Below are 12,424 nucleotides of genomic sequence, written 5' to 3' on the forward strand. Positions count from 1 at the left end.
GGCTGCCGAAATCATAAATGTACATAAACAATGGTAAAATGAAAATGTATCCATTTTATTAGGCAACATATTGCATTGTGATATGCAAGTGTGTGACATTAATGTATATTTTAATTAATTATATCAATGTATAAAATTGACATTATGATTACTCTTGCTTGTTTGGCATCACCTTTAATAAATGACATAATGTTGTGCAAGTAAATAATTTTTTATTATGATATTAATACAGGCACCAGCTTCCATAACCTAGTAGCCTACATTAACTGTTATCATGTACGGTATGCAAATAAATGTGTTTGTACTTGAGTGCTTGTGTATGTGCATATTTGCATGTGCATTCAAACATCTCTCTCAGTATAAATATGATCATGCCTAGACCTCTCACAATTTAAACGTGGGTGTGTGTCTATCTAATTGATGTGCACTTACATTAATGGTAAGATTGTCTTTATGTGCATCTGTGATATTATATGAAAGCTAGATCAGAGCTTGTCAGCAACTTAAAAGGCTGTTATAATGGCTACAGAGTGAGTGTATCTATTTAGGAAGCACATTGCAAAGGTAAAGCGCTCTACACCCTACCATGTATCACAAGTTCACTGCTCAAATTTAAAATGGGATTAATGCTAAGCATGACAAACTTTTATCTAAAAAAAAAAAAAAAAGACTGATGAGAAAGTCAATCACAGTCACTCCTCAAAGTCTTGTAGTCATCATAAGTTTGACATCATAAGTTTTACCACTGTATGATGACTCATAATATAAAGATCCACCCCCCCATGTGATTCAGTCATTGGCACTTCTTGATCACAAACCACTAGATGCTTTACTAATTTAAATCATGAGGATTCTTAAGGTTTGATTTTCCAGTGAAGAATACCAGTGTGAGCATCCAATCCAAGATAACAGAATATTAGGCTCAGTCCTTTCACAATTTCTGCTCAATTTTTTTAAGCAATGGATTTAAAGCATAGTCATATTCACCTGGGATATAGTGCTTTGTGAATCACAGGCATTCCACTTCTGCTGAAATCTTCAGAAAAATTCAGTGTGTGCAGTTTTGTTGCACATCAGGGTTATTATAATTAACTTAAACTAAAGCCATAAAAAATTAAATGAAATAAAATGTAAAAAACATACTTTATTTCAGCTAGTTGCCAAGGCAACATTTATCATTTTTATTTAGTTTCACTTGATACTAAAATGGTACTAAAATAACTAATACTGAAATAAAAATGAATAAAATCTATATAGACATTTTTAAAAAAAACTCATAAAAATGACAAAACAGTAAAATAAAATTACTTAAACTTTAAAATTAAATGAAAAACAAAAATCCAAAAAATTAAAACTAATGCAAAATATTAAGAAATATTATATACTATAATAGTACGTATTATAGTATCGTAAAAAAGAAAAAAAGTGAGATGGTGAAAAATGAGCAGTAATATATATGTGATTTGGAAAATAGGGTTGGGTGGCAAGTTAAAAAATGTGTGTGTGTGTGTGTATATGTGTATATATATATATATATATATATATATATATATATAGAGTGCTGAAGACAAGCAGACTAAGGACATGGATTACTGGAACCATGTCCTGTGGTCTGATGAGACCAAGATAAACTTGTTTGGTTCAGATGGTGTCAAGCGTGTGTGGTGGCAACTAGGTGAGGAGTACAAAGACTAGTTTGTCTTGCCTACAGTCAAGCATGGTGGTGGGAGTGTCATGGTCTGGGGCTGCATGAGTGCTGCCGGCACTGGGGAGCTACAGTTCATTGAGGGAACCATGAATGCCAACATGTACTGTGACATACTGAAGCAGAGCATGATCCCCTCCCTTCGGAGACTGGGCCGCAGGGCAGTATTCCAACATGATTGTTATACAAGCTGTACACTCACTACTTTACATTGTAGCAAAGTGTCGTTTTTTCAGTGTTGTCACATGAAAAGATATAATAAGATATTTACAAAAATGTGAGGAGTGTACTCACTTCTGTGAGATATTGTGTGTGTAAATATATATATATATATATATATATATATATATATATATATATGTGTGTGTGTGTTAGTGTTATTAAAAGGAATATTTCATCCCACCTAAATTAGTCAAGCTTGCCAGCAAGTCATTCCAAACCTCCACGACTTTTGACTTATTTATTTATTGTTTGTTTGTTTGTTGATACAATTGAAGTCTATGGTAACCAAGACCCCTTACAATAACATCTTTTGTGTTCTTCAGAAGAATGAAAGTATGCCATTTTGGGAGGACATTATGGTGTGTGAATGATGACAGAATCTTCATTTTTGGAGTAACTATCCATTTAACTTTGAAAAAAAGGGGTTGGAATGATTTGTGACTAATCTTAGAAAACGATAAACTTGCAACACAAATGCCTTCACCTTTCACACACACCGTTATTAGCTGAATCAATTAAGCGTTACTGCGCCTTTAAGAAACCTGTTCAACGGTGAGATTTAACAGTGCGCATGCTTGAGAATAGAGGAATTCTTTAAAAATCCTACAATGTGATTTTCTGGAATTTTTTTTCTCATTTTGTCTCTCATAGTTGAGGTATACCTATGATAAAAATTACAGGCCTCTCTCATCTTTTTAAGTGGGAGAACTTGCCCCACTGTATATATAATGTGTGCGTGTATGTGTGTATGTGTATATATATATATATATATATATATATATATGGGTGGTGGTATTATTCTACCCACGTTTTTCCATATACCCCCACTAGTCTGAATGTAAATCCATCTTGTTGAATCTGTCCTTTTCCCCTGTTTATGGGAACAATGCATATTTATGAACACTGAATATGAATGTTACGCATTCTAATGGTTGTCCAAGTTTAATTCATAGCTGAAACAGTAAAGCATGGCACCAGAAAGGAGTTGTGAGAGAGAGGATGAGAGAGAAATGATGTGAAGAAACTATAGATGTCCCTACAGAAGACTGGACACATCCTTCCACCGACACATGCCCACACCCACTGCCAAGGGTTATTTTTACTGCCAGTTACTGTGTAAGTTGTGACGTGCAAGCCCCATTACTGATATTTATGGAACACAAATTGAAACAGAGAAATGATACGGCATTCCCCGCGGACCCATCCACTCTTAATAGTGGTCGGTAAATGGAGTGAAGAAGGGGACTCAAAAATGCTGACGGTGCAATTATTTCGGCTGCCATACACTTCAGTTCTCATAATGATTTTGGAGACTGAGCGAAGCCCAAATGTAATTAGGCATGACAAACAAGTGAGCTCAGGTGACCTGCATAAAGACAACATTGCATTCAAATAAAACTAGCAAGAGAAAGTATTTTGCATAATGTGACCGTATAGAGTTATAGGATAGACCTTTTTTCTCCAAAAGCCTCTTTTTAAAAAGAAGTTTTATTTTCTTGTTAAACCTGAGTTTTGGGGTTTCTACAAGGATGTACAGTATTTCTCACTTCAGGGGATTCCCTTAAATGAGCCATAAAGAACAGAGCTGAGATCTCACACGCCACGCTAATATTTTTGAATATTTTATAATGCTAATGCATCTAAGTAGTCCAGCCACTCTCTTCTGGCTTTTGTCAGCTAAAATGTCTAACTAAAAATATTTTACTGTTATAATGGGGGGGGGGGAACTCTTGTGTTGAAATAAAGCTCACAATTTGGACTCAATAAAACCTGATCCCGGTAGGACCTAAGATTGTGTATGTGTGTATATTAATATAAGATTGTGTGTGTATATACAATAGGAAAATATATAGCAATGGTTCAGGTTATTAAACAAACTACTAAGCTAAAATGAAAGGCGTCGGATGAGAGCCGGAACGGTGGGTGTAGTCTTAGGTAGGAGATGATGCTGGTGGTCTGACTGTCCTGTAGTTTGAGTTTCTGGGTATCTCTGTTTAGGAGTTACGAGGGAGGGCAGAGGTGGTGCAGAGGGCCGCATGTGAGTCATCCAGGGAGCCTGTGAAAACTGTGGGAGCGTGGAAAGAACAGAGGAGAGGAAAGGAAGACTAGAGTGATGAAGTGATGCAGTTTTGAGAAAGGAGAGGAAGCGATGACGTGTTATCTGAGGGAGGTTCTGGATGCTGCGCTTAGACATTCAGAAGAGCATCAGTGTGGTGTCCTCAATACTGGCTCTGACCCCTCCACATTTTTATACAATGAGGCTGCATTTTATTCTGCTTAACCACTTCAAGGGCCTTGTCCCTAAGCAACATAGCCCTCCATCCATCTCAACGGTCTTCATTTTAAATACCACAAACTATACTCACCTGCCACAGTGTTTACAACCTTGAGCCATTCGTTCTTTGAAAAATTTCTTCCGTAGCATCCATGCTCATTAATGTGTCCTGACAGCGCATTGTTGATCCTCATCTGATCATGGAGAACTAGTACGTGTTAGTCTGCAGTGCACCAAGACCTGCAAGAGCAAAACAAGTCACGCATGGATGAATGTGAGGCAGTAAGCTCAGTAAAAGACAAATGTTTAAAAGTGAACATAAATAAACCTTTGAAAGAAACACTGATCATATTCGGCATAAGCTATGTAATGTGGCCAGAAAAGTGCTGTATTGTAAGGGTTTTGTTTCTGATGTAGTAAATAAGCAGTTATCTATATAATCATAACTATTTCAATCCATAAAGACATGGAAAATACATTAAAAGTACATTTAAAAACTCCTGAAAAACCAGATCTGAAGAAAAGCTGTCTCTGGTTGCATTATATCTTAAGCAGACTGGCAGGGATGAGAGATGCAGTTGTGTGTAATCAACTTATTCTTGAAGTAAAGCAAACCCAAGATGACAACAGACAAACACACACACACACAGAGAGGATCAATTGTCAGGTATATGCTATCATATCCCACTAGTGACTAACAAGCAAATCAGTTAGATTGTGATTGTTACTGGCAGTAATCCAGGGCCTGGTGTGGATGAATGGATGGATGGATGCATGAATGAATGAACTTGTTGAATCAAAACAGCAACTTGTGAGTTTAAAGGAAACAGTGTGTCAGTGCTAACCAGAAAATAAGTTTATGTTTGGAAGGGCTCTGTCCACTGAGCTTTTGAACTTGTTCTCCCTTTCTTTCCTCCCAGCTCGTTTACTGTGCGTGTCCGTGTTGCCCAAGCATACTGTTTACTGTTGCTCTGAGTTATAAATACAATAGCGTTTCATGTCTTTTACAACTCTCCGGCTCGAACGAATCTTGGCTCATATGCGGGTAAATACCACCTATTACTCATGTTACTTTCCAGCACATTTGTAGGACACATCCAAGCATAGCGCCTCGTCACTGCATAACAATTAGATGTCTGAGTGTTCGCGCTCTGATGGAATTTTACTGATAACAGACAACGGTCGTACTTGGATTTCGTGACTTCCACTTCATTCTTTGTCAAGATAAAGGCGTACGGGGGAAAATAACGTTGTCCGTTCTTTACGTTGACAGCGTGCCTCAAGACTGCCGAGGATTCAGCTTTTTTCTTTTCCTATAGTACACCCATAACGAAGCTCAAATCTGCAGTGCACAGATGTAAGTATGGTACTTAAACCCATGTTTTTCCTCTGTTTGGCTTTCAGTAGCACAGCTTTGTAGCAGCAGCAACAAGTCTCCCGAGAACTTGGTCCTACTTGGCAGAAAATAATATTGTGAAATGTGATCTTACCTGACTTATCCCTCAGCTGGGAACACAGCCAAATATGAAAAATGTCTTGAACTGTACCGGTTTCGCGTAATGTTGACATATCACGCGCAATGCACGCACAGACACACGAAAAAAAGTGCACATTGCTGTCTTGGATGCGCAACTTTTCTTATGGTCATTCATTTTCACTCCGCGTCTCGGGGTTGTAGTTGCTACCTAAACTTGACCGCCTTCGCGTCTTTCAATCACGTAAGAGCACTAGCGGCTTTTCTCTGAGTGAGGGCACTGCGTAAATCTGTATAGGGTTTTTGGGTAAATCGCGACTGGTTGCTATTTGTCCTGTCGGCACAGTCACCAAGGTGTTAGAGAGTTTAAGCACGCGGATATTGCAAAGGGTTATTAGATTCATAAGTCACCCAAGTGGTGGGCGATCTTCTGAGCACGGCAGAAGTTCTCATATGATGACTTCAAACAAGACACATTACCTACCAGCATCTGTTGGAGTGTGTGGATATTAAGACACTTCTATCTCTAGGACAGCATAGGGGAACATGGTAAGTAGAACGGAAATACTACACTTAAAGGAATAATTACTCCAAAAGGCATGGCTTGTGTTTACACTGTAGGGTTGGTATCAAAATAACAGATTTTGATGTACGACACATACGAGTGCTCTCGTGCTTATGGACCCTAACGCTGAAGGCTACTTACACGAGGGTTCAGGTTTGCGAACATAAATGTAAAACTTTGTAATGCTGCTGTTTTCTGTGATTCGTAGGTAGAGAATACATTTAAAAAAATCTGAGCAAACCTAACGCAGGCACATAAACAGCCGTAGAGAATATACATTCTAATTGGGTTTGTGCCCTTGTTGCGCTATGTGCCAATCTGCGCTTTGATGCCTTGTTGGGCTTTTAAGCTTTTATACTGAATATCATTTTTACAAGTGCTCTCTCTGTAAGTGAAAAAGCAACATGTGTAGATATGTCCATCTGCCCCGCAGGACAAAAGCAGAGCACCAAGGAGCTATTACTGTGTGATTTGGGGACATGGGTTTCAAGCCATTTGGGGGGACTCCACTTAAGAGGGTTATGAGCGACTTTTCAGATAAGTGATTCTTTTGTTAAGAAAACCACCGGCCAACATGTGATCAAATATTAACAGGACCGGCTTGCCAATGATATATTCACGTGACAAGGCGTGGGGAAGCAATAGAGTAAAGCAATATCAAGTGGCACTTAACGAAAGTATAGATTTTTGCCTCTAAGTAACCTTAGCTGTGCTATGATTTCAGCACTTTGGACAGAGGCACCGGAGTCGTTGAACGCTGCGGACTAACACGGAGTGAGTGGACATCGCCTTTTGTGTTTTGCAGTTCTTTTGCCAAAGCTAGGGAATTGTTTCACTTTTTCCTTCTTTTTTTCGCTTTCGGAGGGAGACCGGTGAAAAAACAAAACAAAGAAACAAACGCGAGGAAAAGAACCAGTCGATAGTGGGGCTGCTTACTTGCGCTTGGAGTTTTGTCGCCACTTAGAGCATGTGAAAGTTGCAATGGTAGAGCTGCTGTAGTGTACGCGTACTTTGCAAGCTCCACTTGGTGCACAGCGTTAACTTTGGGAAATGCAAGTGTTGGTCTTGGAGATCTAACCACTGATAGTGGTTGTCAGCTCTTAAAAAGGTAAGACCTGTTTGTTTTATTCTCCACTTAACTAGCAACCCTTCTTGGGCAGATGTTTTACTTCTACATAGAGAAATGGCACCTCTTTAGGCATTTTAACTTTGATTAGTGGTTACGGATAGAGAAAATGTTGCGCTGTGAGGAAGAGCTTTGGGTAGAGATGGTAGAGAGCAGGCACTTAGTCATGAGGGAAATGTTATCCTTTTACATTTTTCCTCTACTTTACTCCTATGGTTTTACACTATGACTAGAGCAGAAAACCAAACGGTGACAAAGTTTTCAATTAGCTACCACAGCTCTGTCACGAATTCATTGAAAATGAATAATGTATTAATTTCTATATCTCACAGTTCACCCCTATAGAGACGTTCATATTTAGCAGTTATTTTACATGAGTTGTTATTTATAGCGCAACACAAACAATGTAAGTAAATAGTGCATGTCAGTGCGTAAACAGCTGACTTTCCGTCCTCATCATAATCAAATGCGTGCGGAATTCTTGTTGTCTTAAATGCGCAATTGTCTAGCACACGCTTTTCTTTGCTTGCTGAATAATGGGGCTTGTCTTTAATAAAATATACGACTCAGCACGAGCTACCTCCTACTTATTGTCTTGCTGAAAACGAAAAGATCCAGATCTATCTATCTATCTATCTATCTATCTCTGTAGCTGTCATTCTCATCATCCTTTCTTATCAGCTAAATGTTGTTTTCGTTAGCATGGAGGGATAATTTATTCGTTGAATCGATCCTAAAGTGGTGCAACCAGCCCTATCAATGTAATCGCGTCTGTAGCATCTCCGCACTTCGTCATCGTGGACATATTGCTAGTGTTTTTACTACGGACCGCTTCTCCGTTTCATTCATCCCGAGATTTCTCTTTAATAAACTCAGCACGAGCTACCTCCTACTTATTGTCTTGCTGAAAACGAAAAGATCCAGATCTATCTATCTATCTATCTATCTCTGTAGCTGTCATTCTCATCATCCTTTCTTATCAGCTAAATGTTGTTTTCGTTAGCATGGAGGGATAATTTATTCGTTGAATCGATCCTAAAGTGGTGCAACCAGCCCTATCAATGTAATCGCGTCTGTAGCATCTCCGCACTTCGTCATCGTGGACATATTGCTAGTGTTTTTACTACGGACCGCTTCTCCGTTTCATTCATCCCGAGATTTCCACTCCTCTCCTCCAGCATCACCTGCTCATCTCGCTCCCCAGCGCACAGGTCTGTCTGTGCACACGCCGAACAGTTGGGAACCACTTAGAGCTAAAAGCTTTCGCCACAGATAACATATCATGTTAAAGTATTATGAATTGCCTCGCCAAAAATAGCCCGATGGTCAAAACATTGTGTGTGTGTGTTTGTGTGTTCCTATATATATTTCCAGTTAAAGTGAATAAGAATTTGGATAGGCGTGGTCAGATTTTGTTCAGACTGGGTTAGATGGAGCCAGCGATAAGATTGCCTGATAAGGAAATGGCTGAGAGGGTGTCACGCGTATTGTGGAGAAAGCTGGAGAAAAGCTGTGCAAGACAGAGGCGAAATTAGGACAGTCAGCGTTTTAAAGGAGACTTTCGCTGATGATTTTCTGACTTTTATGCCGACTAAGTTTAGGAATTCGTCTCGGTTGCTGAGAGGGATGAGCGGAGGATATTGGCTACGGTCGCCTTTTTTCCCCTTTGTATCCAAGAATCTGATTAAAGGGTGAAGCGATTGAATGACAAACAGACAGACATGAAAGCCCACGGGCGCCTCAGCACTGCGTTAATCAAGAGTCTATCAGGCGGGAGACATTCAGTGTGTCATTTAGCTGCTTTTAAATGATCCTTATGACTGTTTCTCTTTGTCCGGCAGCGTTAGCTCCTCTCGGCACTGCTAAATCGGTAATTTCTCTATTAAACATTTTTTTCCTTATTATAATCGTACGAAACATGTTGTCGAGAAAATCTCTGTTGCCACAGAACAATGTATCGAACATCTGACTTTAAAGTGACATAAATCAAGTGGGACAGCAGCATATGTTTTTGGACAAGTCCGAAAATAATAGCAGCTGGTTTTAGCTATAACTAGATTTTATTATTGCCGTTTTGTCATTGTAATCTTCGTAATGCTCTTGTCGTTTTGTTATGCACATTATTGTTGACATGCAACAAAACGGTCACGACCGCCGTTTTTATGAGCAAATATTTCATGCATAATTTCAGCTCTGTGTTTTTCAACGAAATAATGCTTATTTTTTTTATTACAACTAATCCAGTGGCGAATGCCTAAATACTTATGCATCAATATTTGAAATATAAAAATATTTTTTTAGCTTTGTTTAGAGTCAAATGTTGTTGTTATTAAACGATTATTTGTGTGTGGTTTTATTACACCCCTAACGGCTCGGAGTCATGTTTTCATTTATTGAATGCATTTTTTTATTTCTAAACATAAACCTATATATAATATAATTTTAGTTCATAAGACAGAGAGGGATAGAGATGTGGTGTGGGTGTGGGCATGCGGGGGGAGGGGGCTGGAGGCGGATGCGGGGAGGGTGGGGGGTGCTGGGGGATGGCACGACACACTTTGTATGTACGGAAGGTTTTTTATAGAACTTTCTGCAATGTACGTCATCGGATCAGTCCATAAATGGGGTTGTGTTATCTAGCTGAGAATCTCCCTCTCCGCCCCCCCCTCCCCTCCGCTCTCCGATCGCTGCAGAGTTAAGGGTGGGCGTCAATAACAAATCTGAGCTTGGTAGGTTTTAATTCAGACATCACATAATGCTATTGTGGCATTATATTTTTACAGTTTAATCCGCGTTTCCTTCATCTTCGTTTGACTGACCGCCGCGGATGATAAGGAGATATTTATTTAAGAACTAAATATGAAAATTGTTTTGTTTACGGAGAGCGGCTTTCTTAATTAACTTTTATAGAGATGTACCGACTTATTGCGCCCTGCTTCACTCGCGGGATGAATTTATTATAGGCCTACTGAATATGCAGAGTTCCTTTGGGAAATAAAAGCCTGTGCTCCTCACAATTGCGAAAAAGGAAAATGTCCGGGTTTTTATTTACCCCCCTTAAAAGAGTCTATTTTGCGCACATAAATAGTCTCACAATTTTGCGATCAACAATAGTAATAACTATAAAAAATACCAATCATCATATTGAAATTAATCACAATTTTAATAAAGGCTAATTTCCTGATGCCAAAATTATTTGAATGATACTTCCGACGCTTTTAGTGTGTGATACTATTTGGACAGTATAAGTCTTATATACTATAAGTCAATCAGCATCTCCGATCGCGGGATATTCCGCGCAAGAAAACCTCGAGAGGTTTGAGGAATTGGGGGCGCGCTCAAGCAGGAGCGTCACTTGCGGCGCTCTAGCGCAAAGCGCTCGTTCTGCAAGACGTCGTGTGATATTTCCACTTTATGGTGTAATTCCTCCACAACCTGCTTGTAAACGACGCTCGATATGTATGTTTTTACTGTAAGACTTTTGAAAAGAACCTTGCTATTTAGGGTGCTGTGACCCCATTGTGTTTGCATGACTCACTCATTTCAATGCAATGACAAAATGGGAAGATGGGGCACTTGAGCGAGTGTACATACGCAAACGTACGCTCCACATTACAGACTAAACAACACTAAATCATTGACGTTGACTGAGTTTTTTAAAGTATACTCTGCATGATTTATGTTTCATCATTCATATTTTTGTTTACAGCTGGCTTGTGTGGGAAATGTTTGTGAAGACTCAGATACACTCTTAAAAATAAAGGCGGAGTTCCTGTTTCATAGCAAAGTATGGGTTCCTCTAAGAACCTTTCATTAAAAACCATTTTTCTTGGTGTGAAGAACATTTTTCCACAATAAAAAACCTTTTGTGAAATGGAAAGGTTCCATGGATGTTAAACGGTTCTTCGTGGAACCATAGATGCCAATAAAGAACCTTTATTTTTAAGAGTGTATTTCAGTGTGCAATCTGGTGCCATGCTGACACCCATTTTGTGGTTTCTTTTTGTTTTTCATTGCAGCACTGATGGTCAGAAATGACATTGTTCACTTCCCTGTGCTCTGTGACAGTACTGTGATGTGTTTGATAAATGTTGTAAACTGACTTTATTGGCCTGTCACACTATGAACTGGTCTAGTTTTCTAATTTTCTAGCAGTGGCCCAAAGCTCTTTTTTCCCCCAAGAAGCCATCGCCTCTGTTTTTACAGCTAGTTTTGACACTCTAAAAGTTTGTTATCTTGCCCTGGAGTAGTGGAAAGTATTTCACCATTTCAGGTTTGTACAGGTCACAGATCTCCTCCAACATGTTCAGAGAGATGCTTCATTAAGTGTCACAAGGCAACTTCAAAATCCTATTTTGCCATTGTGTGGAAGACCTGTTCTGTCAGCTCCAGGATGGAATATGCTACGATGGGTCAAGACAGAACACAAGACAACAGATGGCGAGTTTTTGAGAAAGCTGAGGTGACGTCATTAGCGACCCGACCTATTGGATAGAGACACGGCCATCGCTTCTGACGCCGCTCCGACTCTCTCAACATTCAACACTTTGAACACGCCGATCCTGATGGTCAAGTTTCAGCAAATGTTTCAGATCTAATGTCCATACTGTATATTTTGTCTTCATTTTGTAGACCCTAAAGTTTCCACAAAGTTGCAGCAAATGAAAGTCAAGGTCTTCCCACAGTTCATCTCTTGCTGTATTCTCATTAGTCCATATGTCCACTTTGTGGTTATCTTAGTTCTGTCTGTGGTGCTGGTGTCAACTTTGTGCTGTATGTGCAGTTCTGAATGAGATCCATGTTGTTTTTGTGCTCCTAATGAGAAGCAGAGTGATTTATTTATGGATTACCTAGCTGGAACAGCCTTAATGCACAGTGTGAGAGTGTACATGAGTGAGTGTGTGTGTGTGTGTGTGTGTGTGTGCGCGCACGCATGCGTGCATTTTACCTCTCTTGGAGTCATGTCGCTCAGTAATTGCTGATGCAACTCTTTGTCATCCAGGGTTTGCCCTCTCCTCCTGTGAACCTATGGGATGAGTTATATTCAACTTGGCTTG

The 12,424-nt window shown here is 39.4% G+C and overlaps 1 protein-coding gene across 2 annotated transcripts in view; it reads left to right on the forward strand.

Annotated features, from left to right (window-relative positions):
- Nucleotides 1-12,424, forward strand: part of LOC107554894 (brain-derived neurotrophic factor) — a 28,654-nt gene that overhangs the window by 10,075 nt on the left and 6,155 nt on the right. Inside the window, exon 1 of one of the 2 annotated variants that reach the window (XM_016237540.1) lies at nucleotides 7,293-7,349. The exons of the other annotated variant lie outside the window; for it this stretch is intronic. The gene's annotated coding sequence lies outside the window, so the exon portion shown is untranslated. Of the gene's footprint in view, nucleotides 1-7,292; nucleotides 7,350-12,424 lie in introns of those variants that run through there. 2 annotated transcript variants of the gene reach the window in all.

This window comes from Sinocyclocheilus grahami, unplaced genomic scaffold, assembly GCF_001515645.1.
Source record: "Sinocyclocheilus grahami isolate Dianchi unplaced genomic scaffold, SAMN03320097.WGS_v1.1 scaffold518.1, whole genome shotgun sequence".
NCBI classification, from domain to species: domain Eukaryota; kingdom Metazoa; phylum Chordata; class Actinopteri; order Cypriniformes; family Cyprinidae; genus Sinocyclocheilus; species Sinocyclocheilus grahami.